We start from the raw sequence: 25,019 nt of genomic DNA, 5'->3' as shown, positions 1-25,019 counted from the left end.
GTAAATGTTTGACAGAATTCACCTGTGAAGCCATCTGGTCCTGGGCTTTTGTTTGTTGGAAGATTTTAAATCACAGTTTCAATTTCAGTACTTGTGATTGGTCTGTTTATACTTTATTTTCTTCCTGGTTCAGTTTCAGAAGGTTGTGCTTTTCTAAGAATTTGTCCATTTATTCCAGGTTGTCCATTTTATTGGCATATATGTTGCTTGTAATAATCTCTCATTATCCTTTGTATTTCTGAAATGTCAGTAGTTACTTCTCCTTTTTGATTTCTAATTCTAGTGATTTGAGTCTTCTTTTTTCTTGATGAGTCTGGCTAATGGTTTATCAATTTTGTTTATCTTCTCAGAACCAGCTTTTAGTTTTATTGATCTTTGCTATCATTTCCTTCATTTTTTTCATTTATTTCTGATCTGATCATTATGTTTTCTTTCCTTCTGCTAACTTTGGGTTTTTTGGTTCTTCTTTCTCTACTTGCTTTAGGTGTATGGTTAGGTTGTTTATTTGAGATGTTCCTTGTTTTTTGCCATAGGATTGTATTGCTATAAACTTCCCTCTGAGAAATGCTTTTGCTGCATCCCATAGGTTTTGTGTTGTCGGGTTTTCATTGTCATTTGTTTCTAGGTTTCTTTAATTTCCTCTGTTATTTCTCCAGTGATCTCTTGGTTATTTAATAGTGTATTTTTTAGTCTCCATGTCTTTGTATTTTTCAGATTTTTTCTTGTAACTGATATCTAGTCTCATAACGTTGTGGTCAGAAAAGATACTTGATACAATGTCAATTTTCTTAAATTTACCAAGGCCTGATTTGTGACCCAAGAAATGATCTATCCTGGAGAATGTTTCATGAGCGCTTGAGAAGAATGTGTATTCTGTTGTTTTTGGATGGAATGTCCTATAAATATCAATTAAGTCCATCTTGTGTAATGTATCATTTAAAGCTTGTGTTTCCTTATTTATTTTCATTTTGGATGATCTGTCCATTGGTGAAAGTTAGGTGTTAAAGTCCCCTATTATTATTGTGTTACTGTCAATGTCCCCTTTTTTGGCTGTTAGCATTTTCCTTATGTATTGAGGTGCTCCTATGTTGGGTGCATAAATATTTACAGTTGTTATATCTTCTTCTTGGCTTGATCTCTTGATCATTATGTAGTGTCCTTCTTTGTCTCTTCTAGTAGTCTTTATTTTAAAGTCTATTTTTTATGATATGAGAATTGCTGCTCCAGCTTTCTTTTGATTTCCATTTGCATGGAATATCTTTTTCCATCCCCTCATTTTCAGTCTGTATGTGTCCCTAGGTCTGAAGTGGGTCTCTTGTAGACAGCATATATATGGGTGTTGTTTTTGTATCCATTCAACCAGTCTTTGTCTTTTGGTTGTAGCATTTAATTCATTTACATTTAAGGTAATTATTCATATGTATGTTCCTATTCCCATTTTCATAATTGTTTTGGGTTTATTATGGTAGTTGTTTTCCTTCTTTTGTGTTTCCTGCCTAGAGAAGTTCCATTAGCATTTGTTGTGAAGCTTGTTTGGTACTGCTGAATTCTCTTAGCTTCTGATTGTCTGTAAAGCTTTTAATTTCTCCATCAAGTCTGAATGAGATCCTTGCTGGATAGAGTAATCTTGGTTGTAGGTTTTCCCCTTTCATCACTTTAAATATGTCTTGCCACTCCCTTCTGCTTTGCAGAGTTTCTGCTTAAATTTCAGCTGTTAACCTTATGGGGATTCCCTTATGTGTTACTTGTTGTTTTTCCCTTGCTGCTTTTAATATTTTTTCTTTGTATATAATTTTTGATAGTTTGATTAATATGTGTCTTGGCATGTTTCTCCTTGGATTCATCCTGTATGGGACTCTCTGCACTTCCTGGAATGACTGACTACTTCCTTTGCCATATTAGGGAAGTTTTCAACTATAACCTCTTCAAATATTTTCTCAGTCTCTTTTTTTTTTTTCTCTTCTTCTACTGGGACCCATATAATTCGAACATTGGTGCATTTAATGTTGTTCCAGAAGTCTCTGAGACTCTCCTCAATTCTTTTCATTCTTTTTTCTTTATTCTGCTCTGTGGTAGTTATTTTTAGCATTTTATCTTCCAGGTCACTTGTCCATTCTTCTGCCTCAGTTATTCTGCTCTTGATTCCTTCTAGAGAACTTTAAATTTCATTTATTGTGTTGTTCATCATTGTTTGTTTGCTATTTAGTTCTTCTAGGTCCTTGTTAAATGTTTCTTGTATTTTCTCCATTCTATTTCCAAGATTTTGGATCATCTTTACTATCTTTACTCTGAATTCTTTTTCAGGTAGACTGCCTATTTCCTCTTCATTTGTCTGGTTTGGTGGGTTTTTACCTTGCTCCTTCATTTGCTGTGTATTTCTTTGTCTTCTCATTTTTCTTAAGTTACTGTGTTTGGAGTCTCTTTTTCACAGGCTGCACTTTTGTAGTTCCTGCTCTTTTCAGTGTCTGCCCCCAGTTGGAAAGGTTGGTTCCTTGGGTTGTGTAGGTTTCCTGGTGGGGGGGACTGGTGCCCGTGTTCTGGTGGATGAGGCTGGATCTTCTCTTTCTGGTGGGCAGGACCGCATCCCGTGGTGTGTTTTAGGTTGTCTGTGACTTTATTATGATTTTAGGCATTCTCTCTGCTAATGGGTGGTGTTGTGTTCCTGTCTTTCTAGTTGTTTGGCCTAGGGTGCCCAGTGCTGTAGCTTGCTTGTCATTGAATGGAGCTGGGTCTTAGTGTTGAGATCGAGATCTCTTGGAGAGCTTTTGCTGTTTGATATTATGTGGAGCTGGGAGGTCTCTGGTGGACCAGTGTCCTGAACTCAGCTCTCCCACCTCAGAAGCTCAGGCCTGACACACAGCCGGAGCACTGAGACCCTGTCAGCCACATGGCTTATTTGTAGGTCTTGTGCATGGTAATGAGACATATCATTGGAAATTCCTGATAGTGTTGGAGGGTCTCCTGCAGAGAAGGAGGGTTGCTGTGGCTCACTACAGGGACCTCTAGCTCTGTTTTAAACATTTCTTACATCTTCTCGGTCTGTGCCTCCATTCTTTTTCCATGATTGTGGATCATCTTTACTACTGGGTTGGCCAAAAAGTTCATTTGAGTTATTCCGTAGCATCTTATGGAAAAACCTGAAGGAACTTTTTAGCCAACCCAATATCATTAGTGTGAATTCTTTATCAGGTAGATTGCCTATCTCCACTTCACTTGGTTGCTCTTCTGGGGATTTATCATGTTCCTTCATCTGGAATATATTCCTCTGTCATCACATTTGTCTAACTTTCTGTGTTTTCATTCTTACAGGTTGCAGGATTATAGTTCCTCTTGCTTCTGGTGTCTGTCCCCTGGTGAATGAGCCTAGTCTTAAGAGGTTTGTGTGAGCTTTCTGATGGGAGGCACTGGTGTCAACCCACTGGTGAGTGGAGCTAAGTCTTGTCCTTCTGGTGGGCACGGCTATGTCAAGTGTTGTGTTTAGAGGTGGCTGTGGGCTCAGGAAGACTTTACGCAGCCTGTCTACTGATGGGTGGGTCTGTGTTCCAGTCCTTTTGGTTGTTTGGTCTGAGACATCCCAGTACTGGAGTCTTTGGGCTGTTGGGTGGGGCCATGTCTTGGCGTCAAAACTGTGGCCTCCAAGACAGCTCACACTAATGAGTACTCTCCAGTACCCCTGCCCTAGTGTCATCCCTGCTGAGAGCCATAGCTGTACCCCACCTCCCCTGCTGATCTCCCCTGCTGAGATCAGCAGGTAGGTCTGACCCAGGCTCCTAAGAAGTCACAGCTTTTTCCCCTGGGTCTCAGTGCACACAAGAGTTATGTGCACCCTCCAAAAGTTTCTGTTTTCCCTAGTCCTGTGGAGTTCCTGTGATCAAACCCCACTGTCTTTCAAAGCCAAATGCTCTGGTGGCTTCTCTTCTTGATGACAGACCCCCAGACTGGGGAGCCTGATGTGGGGCTCAGAGCTCTCACTCCTGTGGGAGAATCTCTGTAATATAATTATTTTCCTGTTTGTAGGTCATCCACCCAGCAGGTATGCAATTTCGACGTATTGCAAGTGCGTCCCTCCTACCATCTCATTGTGGCTCCTTCTTTGTCTTTGGAAGTAGAATATCATTTTTGGTAGGTTCCAGTCCCTTTTGTTCAATGGTTGTTCAGCAGTTAGTTGTGATTTTGGTGTTTCGTGAGAGGAGGTGAGCTCAGGTCCTTCTACTCCACCATCTTGTCTGGGGATCAGCCAAAAATTATCTATTATTTTTAAAATGACCTATGTCATTATTTGATTTTTTACTTTATCCAAAATAAAGTATATGTTATGTAAAAATTTCATAAACTTTAAAAAAAGTCTTCTTTTGGGATTTGGTACTTGCAACTTTGAAGCAGCTTCAATTTCTAAGAAAGATAAGCTTTTCCTATGTAGTGAAAGAAAGAGACATTTTGGTAAACCTAGATGCATGGTTAGGTAAGGAGGATGACCTCAGGAAAGGGACAGACTTTTAGCAGGACTGGGAACTGTGGCTTAGAGATTGAGCTTCTGAAAGCTGAATAAGAAATAGTTTGGGCTAAGATGGAGTCCATATATAAGAATGATAGAGTCCCTCCAAATAACAGAAAGAAAAGGGTTTAATCCTAGAATTAAACACATTTACCGAGAATTTTAAATGGAATAAGATCTATTCTATGAATTTCAAGAGCAGCTTTCAAAGCTGAGAGTCCAGGGAAACCAAACCTATTGAAAATCTGAGAGAAGCAGAGATGTGCAAGGTGTTTCAGAAATGACTCTCTCTCAGAGAAGATCTAAAACCTCACTGACAAAGCTGCATAAGCTGGGGTCGTTTTTTGTCATACAATTCTATGAATTTTAGCACATTCATGGATTAGTATAATTAGCACCAAAGTTAGGATACAGAAAAGATCCATCACCCCTCAAAATTCTCTCATACTACTTCTGTGTACTCAAACACACTCAAGAAGAAATATAAAATCTGAATACTTCTGTATCCAGTAAGATACTGAATAATATAATTTTATCCTAAGGTATATTCCATATATAGGTGATTTCACCAATAAATTTTAAGGAAGAAATGATGCTAAACTAATACAATCCCTTCTAAATAACAGAATAAGAAAAAGGTTCTTTTACTAGTTTATGGAGTCAGGCTAACCTTGATAACAGAACCTCTCAACATTGCAAGTTAGGAAAACTGAATGAATTTTCACTCTAGAATATATGTAAACAGTACATAAACATTATTATCACACCAAATACAAGTTCTATTAAAAGGATAAAATATGGCAACAAAGTAGTGTTGATTCCAGTAAAAAGAAGTTTGGTTTAACATTTAAGAATAAAATTCACTGCGTTAGCAGAATGGAGGGGAATAAAGCATAAATTTCATCAGTTGCCAAAAAAAGCATTAGATAAAATTCAGCATTAATTCATACTTTGAACTCTTAGAAAACTAGGAAACTACGAATAGAATTTTACTAATTTGATTTTTAAAAGTATCTATAAAAAAATATCATTCTTAATTTTGAAGATATTGAAAACTTTCTCTTTGAATTCAGAAGTGAGGCAGAATACACACTTTACACATCTGATCACTTTTAATCAACATTCTCTTGGAAAACAGCAACATTTTTAAGAACTGGAAAAGAAGAAATAAAACTGTCATTATTTATAGACTAAATAATTGAGTATACACAGAAAATCCAAAAGAATCTGTATATGAACTTATTAAAATTAATCATGAATTCATCATGATTTGTAGCTTGAATATCATATCAAAATCAATTATACATCTATATAATCAACAAATATTTAGAAAATATTTTAAAATGTTTTTTGTAATATAATTAAAGTCTGCTATACTTAAAATATTGAATTCTGTTTGATATTATCTAGTAATGTTAATAACCATATTCCTAAGACCCAGAAATTACACTGCCCTTGGAAAGTCTTCATATACCCTCAGGAATGAGTATATCAATATTTCAGGAACAATAACCTAGAGAATCCAATGGGAAACGTCTTTGAAGTAACCAGAACTCTAAAACTAGCCTCCAAGAAACTCTGGCACTATAAAGGACATAGGGATACCCAAATTTACAGGTAAATATTATAGGACTGAATTTTGAAAGATTAAATTTCAGAGCAATTCAATGTGAAGCCTGTTGACATAAGCACAGTGACCAGAGCCCCCATGAGGGTACTGAGATAAAATCACAATGAGGTGTTGCTAGGTCTGTTCTTTTAGCTACATCATCCTTGAATAGGAATATATGAGTCAGATTGGATGAGACAACCAAGATTCAGGCCAGTCCAAGAATAATGTTGCACAATTTCTCCATATCATCTTCAAATATTGCTGTCTTTTGAGTATGCGTTCTTACAGATATTCATGATTTGAGAAACTAGGGTATCCCTTTTAAAGTGAAAAAAGCTGTGCCTTCCACCCAAGGGGCTACAGGTTAGTAGAGTTGTAGTAATTAGTAGGATAGCTAGTGAGAGTTCCCAGGCCAGCCCTCTATCAGAGGCTGCTGTATCACCATAGCTGATTGTCTGAAGCTTTCATCATCATGGGTCTTAATATATGACTTGCCAAATGAAAACATTTGAATTTGTTTCTCCTGCATTCACACATCACTCTACAAGGTCAATGTGCAGCACATATTTGTCATTTCACCTGTGATGTCTGATTAAAGGGCATTTTAGCTATTGACTGAGAGCAAATAAAATCTGTTTCATATAATACGAACTTTGTTCATTTATTCATTCAACAAACATGAATGGAACACCTACAAGAACCAAAAATTATTCTAGGTGCTAAAGAACTGTAGCAATTAAAACAAAATAAAGACACTCTGTCCCTTATGGAACTTAAATGGTGGGAGACACGAAAGAAACAAGAAATATGTAATATACTTACTATATTAGTTGGTGATAATTCTATATCACTGTGCAAATAGTTTCTAAAATCCACTCATAAGGGAATGTTGCATCAAAGGCAGATGCAGTCCAATTGAGCCTTATGAAAATCCAATTACTATGAACTTAATAAGAAGCGTAATTGTAACATAGGCTCATACAGTTTATTTACTTACGCCAGCCATCAAAATTCAGAGATTAGAATCATCAGGGACATAATAAGCCATACAGATTAATTAAAAAAGTGAATTTTATAAAGTCAGTGGCTAAAAATTAAATAAGCTTAAAACCATGACAGAAATGCCTATGATGAAAGAAGAATTTGACAAGAGCACACATTAGTGCGCGCATATAATGAAGACAAAATATGAGATTGTCAAAAATTCAACTTCCCTCATGTTTGAATTTTCCTTGGGAAAAGATGGTAGATGAGTTTCATTTTTGTGCCAAACTTGATTGTTTACCGCGGGCTGCCCAAAGCATTGTGTTTGAGGAAACCAGCTCCTATTAAAAAAACCATGTGAGATTTTTTTTCTGGCCTGACAATAGGCAATACAAAGTCTGCACCTGGCAAGCTGCCTTCCTATGCTAGGGAAGATGCACCCAAATGCACTGCAGTCTTTGACCTGACATTAACGACCCAGAGACTTCTGCCTAGACATGCTCTTTGCTTATATGGAATCATAGCCCACTCATCCTCATTCCTAGTTTTTCATGGAGGCTTTTAGCAGAGGATCTCTTCAGGTGGCTCTGCTGAGATCACTTAATGGGGGCCAGGAGTTCAGGAGAAACTGCCAAATCTTTTTCCCACTCACACTCAGTACCCATTACTTTTCCACGTCTAGTCTGACCTTTTCTCCATTTCCCCAGGCCTCTGTCCGGTACACAGAAGGGATTTTTGATTGCGGTTCTTATCAGTTCGAAAACCTCCACCTGAACCACCACCCGTGACCCTTTCCATGGAGCAGAATAAAAGGGGAATCAAGATGGTGCTTCTCCGTTTAGCCAGTAGTTTAGCCAGTCTTTCTCTGGACCTGAGGGTTTCACATCCTCGGGTTTTGCATCTGCGGATTCAATAACCAAAGGTCTTCGGTTGGTGAATTAGCTGATGTGAAACAGAAGATACCTAAGGCCAACTGTGTAATTGCACGAGGCTGTTTAAAATAAGGGATTTGCGCATCTGCTGGTTTTGGTTTCCCCGCAGCTTCCTGGAACCATTGCTCCGAGGGGGAGGACTCCACTATGTCAGTAAGTGATGGAAACCTTCAGCATTATTTTCATCTGAGCTCGTTGTTAGAGTCTACTCCAACACGTAGCAGGCTCTCCATGTCTGCTGGGCTGCTGGGAGTGTGAAGCCAAGTCTCTCTTTAGCACTCAGGAGTATCTTTTCAATGAGGGACACCTGCCTGAACCAAGCCCTGGGCGACTGGCACCTTCATGTTAGAGCACTCGGGTGTCTCAAGAGGGTGGTCTGGGAATCAGCCCTCTGTGCGGTTTAGGTTGCCAGGGGCCGCTGTTTTCCCATCCAACTTTATCTCAGCTGCGCCTGATGCCCTCATGTCTGAATTGTTTGGCTCTAGAGGGAGTTTTCACCCAAGGTGCCTCAAAGCTCACTCCTCTCCAAAGCCATGTACTTCTCACTCAGAGATAGTTCGAAAACATTTTCAATCGTCCAGTACTAGTAATAAGAATGTGTGAAAGGTGATATATCAGGGAGGAGAGGACTACAGCTGACCCTGAAACAACATGGGGGTTAGAAATGCAGTCCCTCCTTCACCCCTATGCCACGTTCAGGACGGAAAGAGATCCCTTTACTGCTACCTCTCCCTCAAAAATGAAGGGATTGGTAAATGACTCACCCAAGTGCAGGAGGCTGAAAGAATTTGCACAAAATTAGGATGCAAACCCTCGATCTTTTGATTTCCCTTAGTGTGATCTCCTGTCTATTACAAAGTTCCCCTCCCTTTTACTTAACGAAAAGATCTGTAAAATGAAAATACAGGTGCTGTATTTGTTGAAAAATACCACATTTAAATGGACCAGAGTATTTCAAAGCTCTGTTGTTCAAGGGTCACCTGTAGTCATATGTGATATGGGGCTCCTAAAAATGGAATATGCTTTAAGTGTATGCATTTCTAGTCCAGTCACTTTTATTCTTGGGTCTCTTTCTTTTTGGAGGCTTTGAGCAGAGGTTCTCTTCAGGCGCCTACTGCAGACATCTCCTTATGGGGTCTGAGGAGGGCAGGAGAACCCGCAAACACTTTTCCCCGCTCTGATTCAATAGCCAGTAGTTTTCCATGCCTAGTCCTCGGCCCCTTCTCCAACTCCCCAGGCCTCTGTCGGAAAACAGCAGGGATTTCTGATTGGGGCTCTCATCAGTTCGACAACCTCCACCTGACCCTCCACCCGTGACGCTTTCCATGGAGGAGAATAAAAGGGGAATTAAGTTGGTGCTTCTCCGTTTACCCAATAGTTTAGCCAGTCTTTCTCTGGACCTGAGGGTTTCACAGCCTTGGGTTTTGCATCCGCGGATTCAATGACCAAGGGTCTTCGGTTCATGAATTAGCTGATGTGAAACCGAAGATACCTAAGGCCGACTGTGTAATTGCATGAGGCCGTTTAAAATAAGGGATTTGCGCAGCTGCTGGTTTTGGTTTCCCCGCAGCTTCCTGGAACCATTGCTCCGAGGGGGAGGACTCCACTATGTCAGTAAGTGATGAAAAGCTTCACCATTATTTTCATCTGAGCTCGTTGTTAGAGGCTACTCCAACACGTAGCAGGCTCTCCGTGTCTGCTGGGCTGCTGGGAGTGTGAAGCCAAGTCTCCCTTTAGCACTCAGGAGTATCTTTTCAGTGATGGGCCCCTGCCTGAACCAAGCCCTGGGCGACTGGCACCTTCATGTTAGACCACTCGGGTGTCTCAAGAGGGTGGCCTGGGAATCAGCCCTCTGTGCGGTTTAGGTTGCCAGGGGCCGCTGTTTTCCCATCCAACTTTATCTCAGCTGCGCCTGATGCCCTCATGTCTGAATTGTTTGGCTCTAGAGGGAGTTTTCACCCAAGGTGCCTCAAAGCTCACTCCTCTCCAAAGCCATGTACTTCTCACTCAGACATAGTTCGAAAACATCTTCAATCGTCCAGTACTAGTAATAAGAATGTGTGAAAGGTGATATATCAGGGAGGAGAGGACTACAGCTGACCCTGAAACAACATGGGGGTTAGAAATGCAGTCCCTCCTTCACCCCTGTGCCACGTTCAGGATGGAAAAGGATCCCTTTACTGCTACCTCTCCCTCAGAAATGAAGGGATTGGTAAATGACTCACCCAAGTGCAGGAGGCTGAAAGAATTTGCACAAAATTAGGATGCAAACCCTCGATCTTTTGATTTCACTTAGTGTGATCTCCTGTCTATTACAAAGTTCCCCTCCCTTTTACTTAACGTAAAGATCTGTAAAATGAAAATACAGGTGCTGTATTTGTTGAAAAATACCACATTTAAATGGACCAGAGTATTTCAAAGCTCTGTTGTTCAAGGGTCACCTGTAGTCATATGTGATATGGGGCTCCTAAAAATGGAATACGCTTTGAGTGTATGCATTTCTAGTCCAGTCACTTTTATTCTTGGGTCTCTTTCTTTTTGGAGGCTTTGAGCAGAGGTTCTCTTCAGGCGCCTACTGCAGACATCTCCTTATGGGGTCTGAGGAGGGCAGGAGAACCCGCAAACACTTTTCCCCGCTCTGATTCAGTAGCCAGTAGTTTTCCATGCCTAGTCCTCGGCCCCTTCTCCAACTCCCCAGGCCTCTGTCGGAAAACAGCAGGGATTTCTGATTGGGGCTCTCATCAGTTCGACAACCTCCACCTGACCCTCCACCCGTGACGCTTTCCATGGAGGAGAATAAAAGGGGAATTAAGTTGGTGCTTCTCCGTTTACCCAATAGTTTAGCCAGTCTTTCTCTGGACCTGAGGGTTTCACAGCCTTGGGTTTTGCACCCGCGGATTCAATGACCAAGGGTCTTCGGTTCATGAATTAGCTGATGTGAAACCGAAGATACCTAAGGCCGACTGTGTAATTGCACGAGGCCGTTTAAAATAAGGGATTTGCGCATCTGCTGGTTTTGGTTTCCCCGCAGCTTCCTGGAACCATTGCTCCGAGGGGGAGGACTCCACTATGTCAGTAAGTGATGAAAAGCTTCAGCATTATTTTCATCTGAGCTCGTTGTTAGAGGCTACTCCAACACGTAGCAGGCTCTCCGTGTCTGCTGGGCTGCTGGGAGTGTGAAGCCAAGTCTCCCTTTAGCACTCAGGAGTATCTTTTCAGTGATGGGCCCCTGCCTGAACCAAGCCCTGGGCGAATGGCACCTTCATGTTAGACCACTCGGGTGTCTCAAGAGGGTGGCCTGGGAATCAGCCCTCTGTGCGGTTTAGTTTGCCAGGGGCCGCTGTTTTCCCATCCAACTTTATCTCAGCTGCGCCGGATGCCCTCATGTCTGAATTGTTTGGCTCTAGAGGGAGTTTTCACCCAAGGTGCCTCAAAGCTCACTCCTCTCCAAAGCCATGTACTTCTCACTCAGAGATAGTTCGAAAACTTCTTCAATCGTCCAGTATCAGTAACAAGAATGCGAGAAAGGTGGTATATCAGGGAGGAGGGAACTACAGCTGACCCTGAAATAACATGGGGATTAGAAATGCAGTCCCTCCTTCACTCCTATGCCACGTTCAGGACGGAAAAAGATCCCTTTACTGCTACCTCTCCCTCAAAAATGAAGGGATTGGTAAATGACTCACCCAAGTGCAGGAGGCTGAAAGAATTTGCACAAAATTAGGATGCAAACCCTCGATCTTTCGATTTCACTTAGTGTGATCTCCTGTCTATTACAAAGTTCCCCTCCCTTTTACTTAACGTAAAGATCTGTAAAATGAAAATACAGTGCTGTATTTGTTGAAAAATACCACATTTAAATGGACCAGAGCATTTCAAAGCTCTGTTATTCAAGGGTCACCTGTAGTCATATGTGATATCAGGCTCCTAAAAATGGAATACGCTTTGAGTGTATGCATTTCTAGTCCAGTCACTTTTATTCTTGGGTCTCTTTCTTTTTGGAGGCTTTGAGCAGAGGTTCTCTTCAGGCGCCTACTGCAGACATCTCCTTATGGGGTCTGAGGAGGGCAGGAGAACCCGCAAACACTTTTCCCCGCTCTGATTCAGTAGCCAGTAGTTTTCCATGCCTAGTCCTCGGCCCCTTCTCCAACTCCCCAGGCCTCTGTCGGAAAACAGCAGGGATTTCTGATTGGGGCTCTCATCAGTTCGACAACCTCCACCTGACCCTCCACCCGTGACGCTTTCCATGGAGGAGAATAAAAGGGGAATTAAGTTGGTGCTTCTCCGTTTAGCCAATAGTTTAGCCAGTCTTTCTCTGGACCTGAGGGTTTCACAGCCTTGGGTTTTGCATCCGCGGATTCAATGACCAAGGGTCTTCGGTTCATGAATTAGCTGATGTGAAACCGAAGATACCTAAGGCCGACTGTGTAATTGCACGAGGCCGTTTAAAATAAGGGATTTGCGCATCTGCTGGTTTTGGTTTCCCCGCAGCTTCCTGGAACCATTGTTCTGAGGGGGAGGACTCCACTATGTCAGTAAGTGATGAAAAGCTTCAGCATTATTTTCATCTGAGCTCGTTGTTAGAGGCTACTCCAACACGTAGCAGGCTCTCCGTGTCTGCTGGGCTGCTGGGAGTGTGAAGCCAAGTCTCCCTTTAGCACTCAGGAGTATCTTTTCAGTGATGGGCCCCTGCCTGAACCAAGCCCTGGGCGAATGGCACCTTCATGTTAGACCACTCGGGTGTCTCAAGAGGGTGGCCTGGGAATCAGCCCTCTGTGCGGTTTAGGTTGCCAGGGGCCGCTGTTTTCCCATCCAACTTTATCTCAGCTGTGCCTGATGCCCTCATGTCTGAATTGTTTGGCTCTAGAGGGAGTTTTCACCCAAGGTGCCTCAAAGCTCACTCCTCTACAAAGCCATGTACTTCTCACTCAGAGATAGTTCGAAAACTTCTTCAATCGTCCAGTATCAGTAACAAGAATGCGTGAAAGGTGGTATATCAGGGAGGAGGGAACTACAGCTGACCCTGAAATAACATGGGGATTAGAAATGCAGTCCCTCCTTCACTCCTATGCCACGTTCAGGACGGAAAAAGATCCCTTTACTGCTACCTCTCCCTCAAAAATGAAGGGATTGGTAAATGACTCACCCAAGTGCAGGAGGCTGAAAGAATTTGCAAAAAATTAGGATGCAAACCCTCGATCTTTTGATTTCACTTAGTGTGATCTCCTGTCTATTACAAAGTTCCTCTCCCTTTTACTTAACGTAAAGATATGTAAAATGAAAATACAGGTGCTGTATTTGTTGAAAAATACCACATTTAAATGGACCAGAGCATTTCAAAGCTCTGTTGTTCAAGGGTCACCTGTAGTCATATGTGATAACGGGCTCCTAAAAATGGAATATGCTTTAAGTGTATGCATTTCTAGTCCAGTCACTTTTATTCTTGGGTCTCTTTCTTTTTGGAGGCTTTGAGCAGAGGTTCTCTTCAGGTGCCTACTGCAGACATCTCCTTATGGGGTCTGAGGAGGGCAGGAGAACCCGCAAACACTTTTCCCCGCTCTGATTCAGTAGCCAGTACTTTTCCATGCCTAGTCCTCGGCCCCTTCTCCAACTCCCCAGGCCTCTGTCGGAAAACAGCAGGGATTTCTGATTGGGGCTCTCATCAGTTCGACAACCTCCACCTGACCCTCCACCCGTGACGCTTTCCATGGAGGAGAATAAAAGGGGAATTAAGTTGGTGCTTCTCCGTTTAGCCAATAGTTTAGCCAGTCTTTCTCTGGACCTGAGGGTTTCACAGCCTTGGGTTTTGCATCCGCGGATTCAATCACCAAGGGTCTTCGGTTCATGAATTAGCTGATGTGAAACCGAAGATACCTAAGGCCGACTGTGTAATTGCACGAGGCCGTTTAAAATAAGGGATTTGCGCATCTGCTGGTTTTGGTTTCCCCGCAGCTTCCTGGAACCATTGCTGCGAGGGGGAGGACTCCACTATGTCAGTAAGTGATGAAAAGCTTCAGCATTATTTTCATCTGAGCTCGTTGTTAGAGGCTACTCCAACACGTAGCAGGCTCTCCGTGTCTGCTGGGCTGCTGGGAGTGTGAAGCCAAGTCTCCCTTTAGCACTCAGGAGTATCTTTTCAGTGATGGGCCCCTGCCTGAACCAAGCCCTGGGCGACTGGCACCTTCATGTTAGAGCACTCGGGTGTCTCAAGAGGGTGGCCTGGGAATCAGCCCTCTGTGCGGTTTAGGTTGCCAGGGGCCGCTGTTTTCCCATCCAACTTTATCTCAGCTGCGCCTGATGCCCTCATGTCCGAATTGTTTGGCTCTAGAGGGAGTTTTCACCCAAGGTGCCTCAAAGCTCACTCCTCTACAAAGCCATGTACTTCTCACTCAGAGATAGTTCGAAAACATCTTCAATCGTCCAGTACTAGTAATAAGAATGTGTGAAAGGTGATATATCAGGGAGGAGAGGACTACAGCTGACCCTGAAACAACATGGGGGTTAGAAATGCAGTCCCTCCTTCACCCCTGTGCCATGTTCAGGACGGAAAAAGATCCCTTTACTGCTACCTCTCCCTCAGAAATGAAGGGATTGGTAAATGACTCACCCAAGTGCAGGAGGCTGAAAGAATTTGCACAAAATTAGGATGCAAACCCTTGATCTTTTGATTTCACTTAGTGTGATCTCCTGTCTATTACAAAGTTCCCCTCCCTTTTACTTAACGTAAAGATCTGTAAAATGAAAATACAGGTGCTGTATTTGTTGAAAAATACCACATTTAAATGGACCAGAGCATTTCAAAGCTCTGTTGTTCAAGGGTCTCCTGTAGTCATATGTGATATGGGGCTCCTAAAAATGGAATACGCTTTGAGTGTATGCATTTCTAGTCCAGTCACTTTTATTCTTGGGTCTCTTTCTTTTTGGAGGCTTTGAGCAGAGGTTCTCTTCAGGCGCCTACTGCAGACATCTCCTTATGGGGTCTGAGGAGGGCAGGAGAACCCGCAAACACTTTTCCCCACTCTGATTCAGTAGCCAGTACTTTTCCATGCCTAGTCCTCGGCCCCTTCTCCAACTCCCCAGGCCTCTGTCGGAAAACAGCAGGGATTTCTGATTGGGGCTCTCATCAGTTCGACAACCTCCACCTGACCCTCCACCCGTGACGCTTTCCATGGAGGAGAATAAAAGGGGAATTAAGTTGGTGCTTCTCCGTTTAGCCAGTCTTTCTCTGGACCTGAGGGTTTCACAGCCTTGGGTTTTGCATCCGCGGATTCAATGACCAAGGGTCTTCGGTTCATGAATTAGCTGATGTGAAACCGAAGATACCTAAGGCCGACTGTGTAATTGCACGAGGCCGTTTAAAATAAGGGATTTGCGCAGCTGCTGGTTTTGGTTTCCCCGCAGCTTCCTGGATCCATTTCTGCGAGTGGGAGGACTCCACTATGTCAGTAAGTGATGAAAAGCTTCAGCATTATTTTCATCTGAGCTCGTTGTTAGAGGCTACTCCAACACGTAGCAGGCTCTCCGTGTCTGCTGGGCTGCTGGGAGTGTGAAGCCAAGTCTCCCTTTAGCACTCAGGTGTATCTTTTCAGTGATGGGCCCCTGCCTGAACCAAGCCCTGGGCGACTGGCACCTTCATGTTAGACCACTCGGGTGTCTCAAGAGGGTGGCCTGGGAATCAGCCCTCTGTGCGGTTTAGTTTGCCAGTGGCTGCTGTTCTCCCATCCAACTTTATCTCACCTGTGCCTGATGCCCTCACGTCTGAATTGTTTGGCTCTAGAGGGGGTTTTCACCCAAGGTGCCTCAAAGCTCACTCCTCTCCAAAGCCATGTACTTCTCACTCAGAGATAGTTCGAAAATTTCTTCAATCGTCCAGTATCAGTAACAAGAATGCGTGAAAGGTGGTATATCAGGGAGGAGGGAACTACAGCTGACCCTGAAATAACATGGGGGTTAGAAATGCAGTCCCTCCTTCACTCCTATGCCACGTTCAGGACGGAAAAAGATCCCTTTACTGCTACCTCTCCCTCAAAAATGAAGGGATTGGTAAATGACTCACCCAGGTGCAGGAGGCTGAAAGAATTTGCACAAAATTAGGATGCAAACCCTCGATCTTTTGATTTCACTTAGTGTGATCTCCTGTCTATTACAAAGTTCCCCTCCCTTTTACTTAACGTAAAGATCTGTAAAATGAAAATACAGTGCTGTATTTGTTGAAAAATACCACATTTAAATGGACCAGAGCATTTCAAAGCTCTGTTGTTCAAGGGTCACCTGTAGTCATATGTGATACGGGGCTCCTAAAAATGGAATACGCTTTGAGTGTATGCATTTCTAGTCCAGTCACTTTTATTCTTGGGTCTCTTTCTTTTTGGAGGCTTTGAGCAGAGGTTCTCTTCAGGCGCCTACTGCAGACATCTCCATATGGGGTCTGAGGAGAGCAGGAGAACCCGCAAACACTTTTCCCCACTCTGATTCAGTAGCCAGTAGTTTTCCATGCCTAGTCCTCGGCCCCTTCTCCAACTCCCCAGGCCTCTGTCGGAAAACAGCAGGGATTTCTGATCGGGGCTCTCAGCAGTTCGACAACCTCCACCTGACCCTCCACCCGTGACGCTTTCCATGGAGGAGAATAAAAGGGGAATTAAGTTGGTGCTTCTCCGTTTAGCCAATAGTTTAGCCAGTCTTTCTCTGGACCTGAGGGTTTCACAGCCTTGGGTTTTGCATCCGCGGATTCAATGACCAAGGGTCTTCGGTTCATGAATTAGCTGATGTGAAACCGAAGATACCTAAGGCCGACTGTGTAATTGCACGAGGCCGTTTAAAATAAGGGATTTGCGCAGCTGCTGGTTTTGGTTTCCCCGCAGCTTCCTGGAACCATTGCTGCGAGGGGGAGGACTCCACTATGTCAGTAAGTGATGAAAAGCTTCAGCATTATTTTCATCTGAGCTCGTTGTTAGAGGCTACTCCAACACGTAGCAGGCTCTCCGTGTCTGCTGGGCTGCTGGGAGTGTGAAGCCAAGTCTCCCTTTAGCACTCAGGAGTATCTTTTCAGTGATGGGCCCCTGCCTGAACCAAGCCCTGGGCGACTGGCACCTTCATGTTAGAGCACTCGGGTGTCTCAAGAGGGTGGCTTGGGAATCAGCCCTCTGTGCGGTTTAGGTTGCCAGGGGCCGCTGTTTTCCCATCCAACTTTATCTCAGCTGCGCCTGATGCCCTCATGTCTGAATTGTTTGGCTCTAGAGGGAGTTTTCACCCAAGGTGCCTCAAAGCTCACTCCTCTCCAAAGCCATGTACTTCTCACTCAGAGATAGTTTGAAAACATCTTCAATCGTCTAGTACTAGTAATAAGAATGTGTGAAAGGTGATATATCAGGGAGGAGAGGACTACAGCTGACCCTGAAACAACATGGGGGTTAGAAATGCAGTCCCTCCTTCACCCCTGTGCCATGTTCAGGACGGAAAAAGATCCCTTTACTGCTACCTCTCCCTCAGAAATGAAGGGATTGGTAAATGACTCACCCAAGTGCAGGAGGCTGAAAGAATTTGCACAAAATTAGGATGCAAACCCTCGATCTTTTGATTTCACTTAGTGTGATCTCCTGTCTATTACAAAGTTCCCCTCCCTTTTACTTAACGTAAAGATGTGTAAAATGAAAATACAGGTGCTGTATTTGTTGAAAAATACCACATTTAAATGGACCAGAGCATTTCAAAGCTCTGTTGTTCAAGGGTCTCCTGTAGTCATATGTGATATGGGGCTCCTAAAAATGGAATACGCTTTTAGTGTATGCATTTCTAGTCCAGTCACTTTTATTCTTGGGTCTCTTTCTTTTTGGAGGTTTTGAGCAGAGGTTCTCTTCAGGCGCCTACTGCAGACATCTCCTTATGGGGTCTGAGGAGGGCAGGAGAACCCGCAAACACTTTTCCCCGCTCTGATTCAGTAGCCAGTAGTTTTACATGCCTAGTCCTCGGCCCCTTCTCCAACTCCCCAGGCCTCTGTGGGAAAACAGCAGGGATTTCTGATTGGGGCTCTCATCAGTTCGACAACCTCCACCTGACCCTCCACCCGTGACGCTTTCCATGGAGGAGAATAAAAGGGGAATTAAGTTGGTGCTTCTCCGTTTAGCCAGTCTTTCTCTGGACCTGAGGGTTTCACAGCCTTGGGTTTTGCATCCGCGGATTCAATGACCAAGGGTCTTCGGTTCATGAATTAGCTGATGTGAAACCGAAGATACCTAAGGCCGACTGTGTAATTGCACGAGGCCTTTTAAAATAAGGGATTTGCGCAGCTGCTGGTTTTGGTTTCCCCGCAGCTTCCTGGAACCATTTCTGCGAGTGGGAGGACTCCACTATGTCAGTAAGTGATGAAAAGCTTCAGCATTATTTTCATCTGAGCTCGTTGTTAGAGGCTACTCCAACACGTAGCAGGCTCTCCGTGTCTGCTGGGCTGCTGGGAGTGTGAAGCCAAGTCTCCCTTTAGCACTCAGGAGTATCTTTTCAGTGATGGGCCCCTGCCTGAACCAAGCCCTGGACGACTGGCACCTTCATGTTAGACCACTCGGGTGTCTCAAGAGGGTGGCCTGGGAATCAGCCCTCTGTGCGGTTTAGTTTGCCAGGGGCTGCTGTTCTCCCATCCAACTTTATCTCAGCTGCGCCTGATGCCCTCACGTCTGAATTGTTTGGCTCTAGAGGGGGTTTTCACCCAAGGTGCCTCAAAGCTCACTCCTCTCCAAAGCCATGTACTTCTCACTCAGAGATAGTTCGAAAACATCTTCAATCGTCTAGTACTAGTAATAAGAATGTGTGAAAGGTGATATATCAGGGAGGAGAGGACTACAGCTGACCCTGAAACAACATGGGGATTAGAAATGCAGTCCCTCCTTCACTCCTATGCCACGTTCAGGACGGAAAAAGATCCCTTTACTGCTACCTCTCCCTCAAAAATGAAGGGATTGGTAAATGACTCACCCAAGTGCAGGAGGCTGAAAGAATTTGCACAAAATTAGGATGCAAACCCTCGATCTTTTGATTTCACTTAGTGTGATCTCCTGTCTATTACAAAGTTCCCCTCCCTTTTACTTAACGTAAAGATCTGTAAAATGAAAATACAGGTGCTGTATTTGTTGAAAAATACCACATTTAAATGGACCAGAGCATTTCAAAGCTCTGTTGTTCAAGGGTCACCTGTAGTCATATGTGATATGGGGCTCCTAAAAATGGAATACGCTTTGAGTGTATGCATTTCTAGGCCAGTCACTTTTATTCTTGGGTCTCTTTCTTTTTGGAGGCTTTGAGCAGAGGTTCTCTTCAGGCGCCTACTGCAGACATCTCCTTATGGGGTCTGAGGAGGGCAGGAGAACCCGCAAACACTTTTCCCCGCTCTGATTCAGTAGCCAGTACTTTTCCATGCCTAGTCCTCGGCCCCTTCTCCAACTCCCCAGGCCTCTGTGGGAAAACAGCAGGGATTTCTGATTGGGGCTCTCATCAGTTCGACAACCTCCACCTGACCCTCCACCCGTGACGCTTTCCATGGAGGAGAATAAAAGGGGAATTAAGTTGGTGCTTCTCCGTTTAGCCAATAGTTTAGCCAGTCTTTCTCTGGACCTGAGGGTTTCACAGCCTTGGGTTTTGCATCAGCGGATTCAATGACCAAGGGTCTTCGGTTCATGAATTAGCTGATGTGAAACCGAAGATACGTAAGGCCGACTGTGTAATTGCACGAGGCCGTTTAAAATAAGGGATTTACGCATCTGCTGGTTTTGGTTTCCCCGCAGCTTCCTGGAACCATTGCTCCGAGGGGGAGGACTCCACTATGTCAGTAAGTGATGGAAACCTTCACCATTATTTTCATCTGAGCTCGTTGTTAGAGGCTACTCCAACACGTAGCAGGCTCTCCGTGTCTGCTGGGCTGCTGGGAGTGTGAAGCCAAGTCTCTCTTTAGCACTCAGGAGTATCTTTTCAATGAGGGGCACCTGCCTGAACCAAGCCCTGGGCGACTGGCACCTTCATGTTAGACCACTTGGGTGTCTCAAGAGGGTGGCTTGGGAATCAGCCCTCTGTGCGGTTTAGTTTGCCAGGGGCCGCTGTTTTCCCATCCAACTTTATCTCAGCTGCGCCTGATGCCCTCACGTCTGAATTGTTTGGCTCTAGAGGGAGTTTTCACCCAAGGTGCCTCAAAGCTCACTCCTCTCCAAAGCCATGTACTTCTCACTCAGAGATAGTTCGAAAACATCTTCAATCGTCCAGTACTAGTAATAAGAATGTGTGAAAGGTGATATATCAGGGAGGAGAGGACTACAGCTGACCCTGAAACAACATGGGGGTTAGAAATGCAGTCCCTCCTTCACCCCTGTGCCACGTTCAGGATGGAAAAAGATCCCTTTACTGCTACCTCTCCCTCAGAAATGAAGGGATTGGTAAATGACTCACCCAAGTGCAGGAGGCTGAAAGAATTTGCAAAAAATTAGGATGCAAACCCTCGATCTTTTGATTTCACTTAGTGTGATCTCCTGTCTATTACAAAGTTCCCCTCCCTTTTACTTAACGTAAAGATGTGTAAAATGAAAATACAGGTGCTGTATTTGTTGAAAAATACCACATTTAAATGGACCAGAGCATTTCAAAACTCTGTTGTTCAAGGGTCACCTGTAGTCATATGTGATATCGGGCTCCTAAAAATGGAATACGCTTTGAGTGTATGCATTTATAGTCCAGTAACTTTTATTCTTGGGTCTCTTTCTTTTTGGAGGCTTTGAGCAGAGGTTCTCTTCAGGCGCCTACTGCAGACATCTCCCTATGGGGTCTGAGGAGGGCAGGAGAACCCGCAAACACTTTTTCCCGCTCTGATTCAGTAGCCAGTACTATTCCATGCCTAGTCCTCGGCCCCTTCTCCAACTCCCCAGGCCTCTGTCGGAAAACAGCAGGGATTTCTGATTGGGGCTCTCATCAGTTCGACAACCTCCACCTGACCCTCCACCCGTGACGCTTTCCATGGAGGAGAATAAAAGGGGAATTAAGTTGGTGCTTCTCCGTTTAGCCAATAGTTTAGCCAGTCTTTCTCTGGACCTGAGGGTTTCACAGCCTTGGGCTTTGCATCCGCGGATTCAATGACCAAGGGTCTTCCGTTCATGAATTAGCAGATGTGAAACCGAAGATACCTAAGGCCGACTGTGTAATTGCACGAGGCCGTTTAAAATAAGGGATTTGCGCATCTGCTGGTTTTGGTTTCCCCGCAGCTTCCTGGAACCATTGCTCCGAGGGGGAGGACTCCACTATGTCAGTAAGTGATGAAAACCTTCAGCATTATTTTCATCTGAGCTCGTTGTTAGAGGCTACTCCAACACGTAGCAGGCTCTCCGTGTCTGCTGGGCTGCTGGGAGTGTGATGCCAAGTCTCCCTTTAGCACTCAGGAGTATCTTTTCAGTGATGGGCCCCTGCCTGAACCAAGCCCTGGACGACTGGCACCTTCATATTAGACCACTCGGGTGTCTCAAGAAGGTGGCCTGGGAATCAGCCCTCTGTGCGGTTTAGGTTGCCAGGGGCCGCTGTTTTCCGATCCAACTTTATCTCCGCTGCGCCTGATGCCCTCATGTCTGAATTGTTTGGCTCTAGAGGAAGTTTTCACCCAAGGTGCCTCAAAGCTCACTCCTCTCCAAAGCCATGTACTTCTCACTCAGACATAGTTCGAAAACATCTTCAATCGTCCAGTACTAGTAATAAGAATGTGTGAAAGGTGATATATCAGGGAGGAGAGGACTACAGCTGACCCTGAAACAACATGGGGGTTAGAAATGCAGTCCCTCCTTCACCCCTGTGCCACTTTCAGGAAGGAAAAAGATCCCTTTACTGCTACCTCTCCCTCAGAAATGAAGGGATTGGTAAATGACTCACCCAAGTGCAGGAGGCTGAAAGAATTTGCACAAAATTAGGATGCAAACCCTCGATCTTTTGATTTCACTTAGTGTGATCTCCTGTCTATTACAAAGTTCCCCTCCCTTTTACTTAACGTAAAGATGTGTAAAATGAAAATACAGGTGCTGTATTTGTTGAAAAATACCACATTTAAATGGACCAGAGCATTTCAAAGCTCTGTTGTTCAAGGGTCACCTGTAGTCATATGTGATATGGGGCTCCTAAAAATGGAATACGCTTTGAGTGTATGCATTTCTAGTCCAGTCACTTTTATTCTTGGGTCTCTTTCTTTTTGGAGGCTTTGAGCAGAGGTTCTCTTCAGGCGCCTACTGCAGACATCTCCTTATGGGGTCTGAGGAGGGCAGGAGAACACGCAAACACTTTTCCCCGCTCTGATTCAGTAGCCAGTACTTTTCCATGCCTAGTCCTCGGCCCCTTCTCCAACTCCCCAGGCCTCTGTCGGAAAACAGCAGGGATATCTGATTGGGGCTCTCATCAGTTCGACAACCTCCACCTGACCCTCCACCCGTGACGCTTTCCATGGAGGAGAATAAAAGGGGAATTAAGTTGGTGCTTCTCCGTTTAGCCAGTCTTTCTCTGGACCTGAGGGTTTCACAGCCTTGGGTTTTGCATCCGCGGATTCAATGACCAAGGGTCTTCGGTTCGTGAATTAGCTGATGTGAAACCGAAGATACCTAAGGCCGACTGTGTAATTGCACGAGGCCGTTTAAAATAAGGGATTTGCGCATCTGCTGGTTTTGGTTTCCCCGCAGCTTCCTGGAACCATTGCTCCGAGGGGGAGGACTCCACTATGTCAGTAAGTGATGAAAACCTTCAGCATTATTTTCATCTGAGCTCGTTGTTAGAGGCTACTCCAACACGTAGCAGGCTCTCCGTGTCTGCTGGGCTGCTGGGAGTGTGAAGCCAAGTCTCCCTTTAGCACTCAGGAGTATCTTTTCAGTGATGGGCCCCTGCCTGAACCAAGCCCTGGACGACTGGCACCTTCATGTTAGACCACTCGGGTGTCTCAAGGTGGTCTGGGAATCAGCCCTCTGTGCGGTTTAGGTTGCCAGGGGCCGCTGTTTTCCCTTCCAACTTTATCTCAGCTGCGCCTGATGCCCTCATGTCTGAATTGTTTGGCTCTAGAGGGAGTTTTCACCCAAGGTGCCTCAAAGCTCACTCCTCTCCAAAGCCATGTACTTCTCACTCAGAGATAGTTCGAAAACATCTTCAATCGTCCAGTATCAGTAACAAGAATGCGTGACAGGTGGTATATCAGGGAGGAGGGAACTACAGCTGACCCTGAAACAACATGGGGGTTAGAAATGCAGTCCCTCCTTCACTCCTATGCCACGTTCAGGACGGAAAAAGATCCCTTTACTGCTACCTCTCCCTCAAAAATGAAGGGATTGGTAAATGACTCACCCAGGTGCAGGAGGCTGAAAGAATTTGCACAAAATTAGGATGCAAACCCTCGATCTTTTGATTTCACTTAGTGTGATCTCCTATTACAAAGTTCCCCTCCCTTTTACTTAACGTAAAGATCTGTAAAGTGAAAATACAGGTGCTATATTTGTTGAAAAATACCACATTTAAATGGACCAGAGCATTTCAAAGCTCTGTTGTTCAAGGGTCACCTGTAGTCATATGTGATATCGGGCTCCTAAAAATGGAATACGCTTTGAGTGTATGCATTTCTAGTCCAGTCACTTTTATTCTTGGGTCTCTTTCTTTTTGGAGGCTTTGAGCAGAGGTTCTCTTCAGGCACCTACTGCAGACATCTCCTTATGGGGTCTGAGGAGGGCAGGAGAACCCGCAAACACTTTTCCCCACTCTGATTCAGTAGCCAGTAGTTTTCCATGCCTAGTCCTCGGCCCCTTCTCCAACTCCCCAGGCCTCTGTCGGAAAACAGCAGGGATTTCTGATTGGGGCTCTCATCAGTTCGACAACCTCCACCTGACCCTCCACCCGTGACGCTTTCCATGGAGGAGAATAAAAGGGGAATTAAGTTGGTGCTTCTCCGTTTAGCCAATAGTTTAGCCAGTCTTTCTCTGGACCTGAGGGTTTCACAGCCTTGGGCTTTGCATCCGCGATTCAATGACCAAGGGTCTTCGGTTCATGAATTAGCTGATGTGAAACCGAAGATACCTAAGGCCGACTGTGTAATTGCACGAGGCCGTTTAAAATAAGGGATTTGCGCAGCTGCTGGTTTTGGTTTCCCCGCAGCTTCCTGGAACCATTGCTCCGAGGGGGAGGACTCCACTATGTCAGTAAGTGATGAAAAGCTTCAGCATTATTTTCATCTGAGCTCGTTGTTAGAGGCTACTCCAACACGTAGCAGGCTCTCCGTGTCTGCTGGGCTGCTGGGAGTGTGAAGCCAAGTCTCTCTTTAGCACTCAGGAGTATCTTTTCAATGAGGGGCCCCTGCCTGAACCAAGCCCTGGGCGACTGGCACCTTCATGTTAGACCACTTGGGTGTCTCAAGAGGGTGGCCTGGGAATCAGCCCTCTGTGCGGTTTAGTTTGCCAGGGGCCGCTGTTTTCCCATCCAACTTTATCTCAGCTGCGCCTGATGCCCTCTTGTCTGAATTGTTTGGCTCTAGACGGAGTTTTCACCCAAGGTGCCTCAAAGCTCACTCCTCTACAAAGCCATGTACTTCTCACTCAGAGATAGTTCGAAAACTTCTTCAATCGTCCAGTATCAGTAACAAGAATGCGTGAAAGGTGGTATATCAGGTAGGAGGGAACTATAGCTGACCCTGAAATAACATGGGGCTTAGAAATGCAGTCCCTCCTTCACTCCTATGCCACGTTCAGGACGGAAAAAGATCCCTTTACTGCTACCTCTCCCTCAAAAATGAAGGGATTGGTAAATGACTCACCCAAGTGCAGGAGGCTGAAAGAATTTGCACAAAATTAGGATGCAAACCCTCGATCTTTTGATTTCACTTAGTGTGATATCCTGTCTATTACAAACTTCCCCTCCCTTTTACTTAACATAAAGATCTGTAAAATGAAAATACATGTACTGTATTTGTTGAAAAATACCACATTTAAATGTACCAGAGCATTTCAAAGCTCTGTTGTTC

Source organism: Mesoplodon mirus (genome assembly GCF_964341445.2).
Source record: "Mesoplodon mirus genome assembly, chromosome: 2".
NCBI classification, from domain to species: domain Eukaryota; kingdom Metazoa; phylum Chordata; class Mammalia; order Artiodactyla; family Ziphiidae; genus Mesoplodon; species Mesoplodon mirus.
This window is presented reverse-complemented; position numbering follows the sequence as displayed.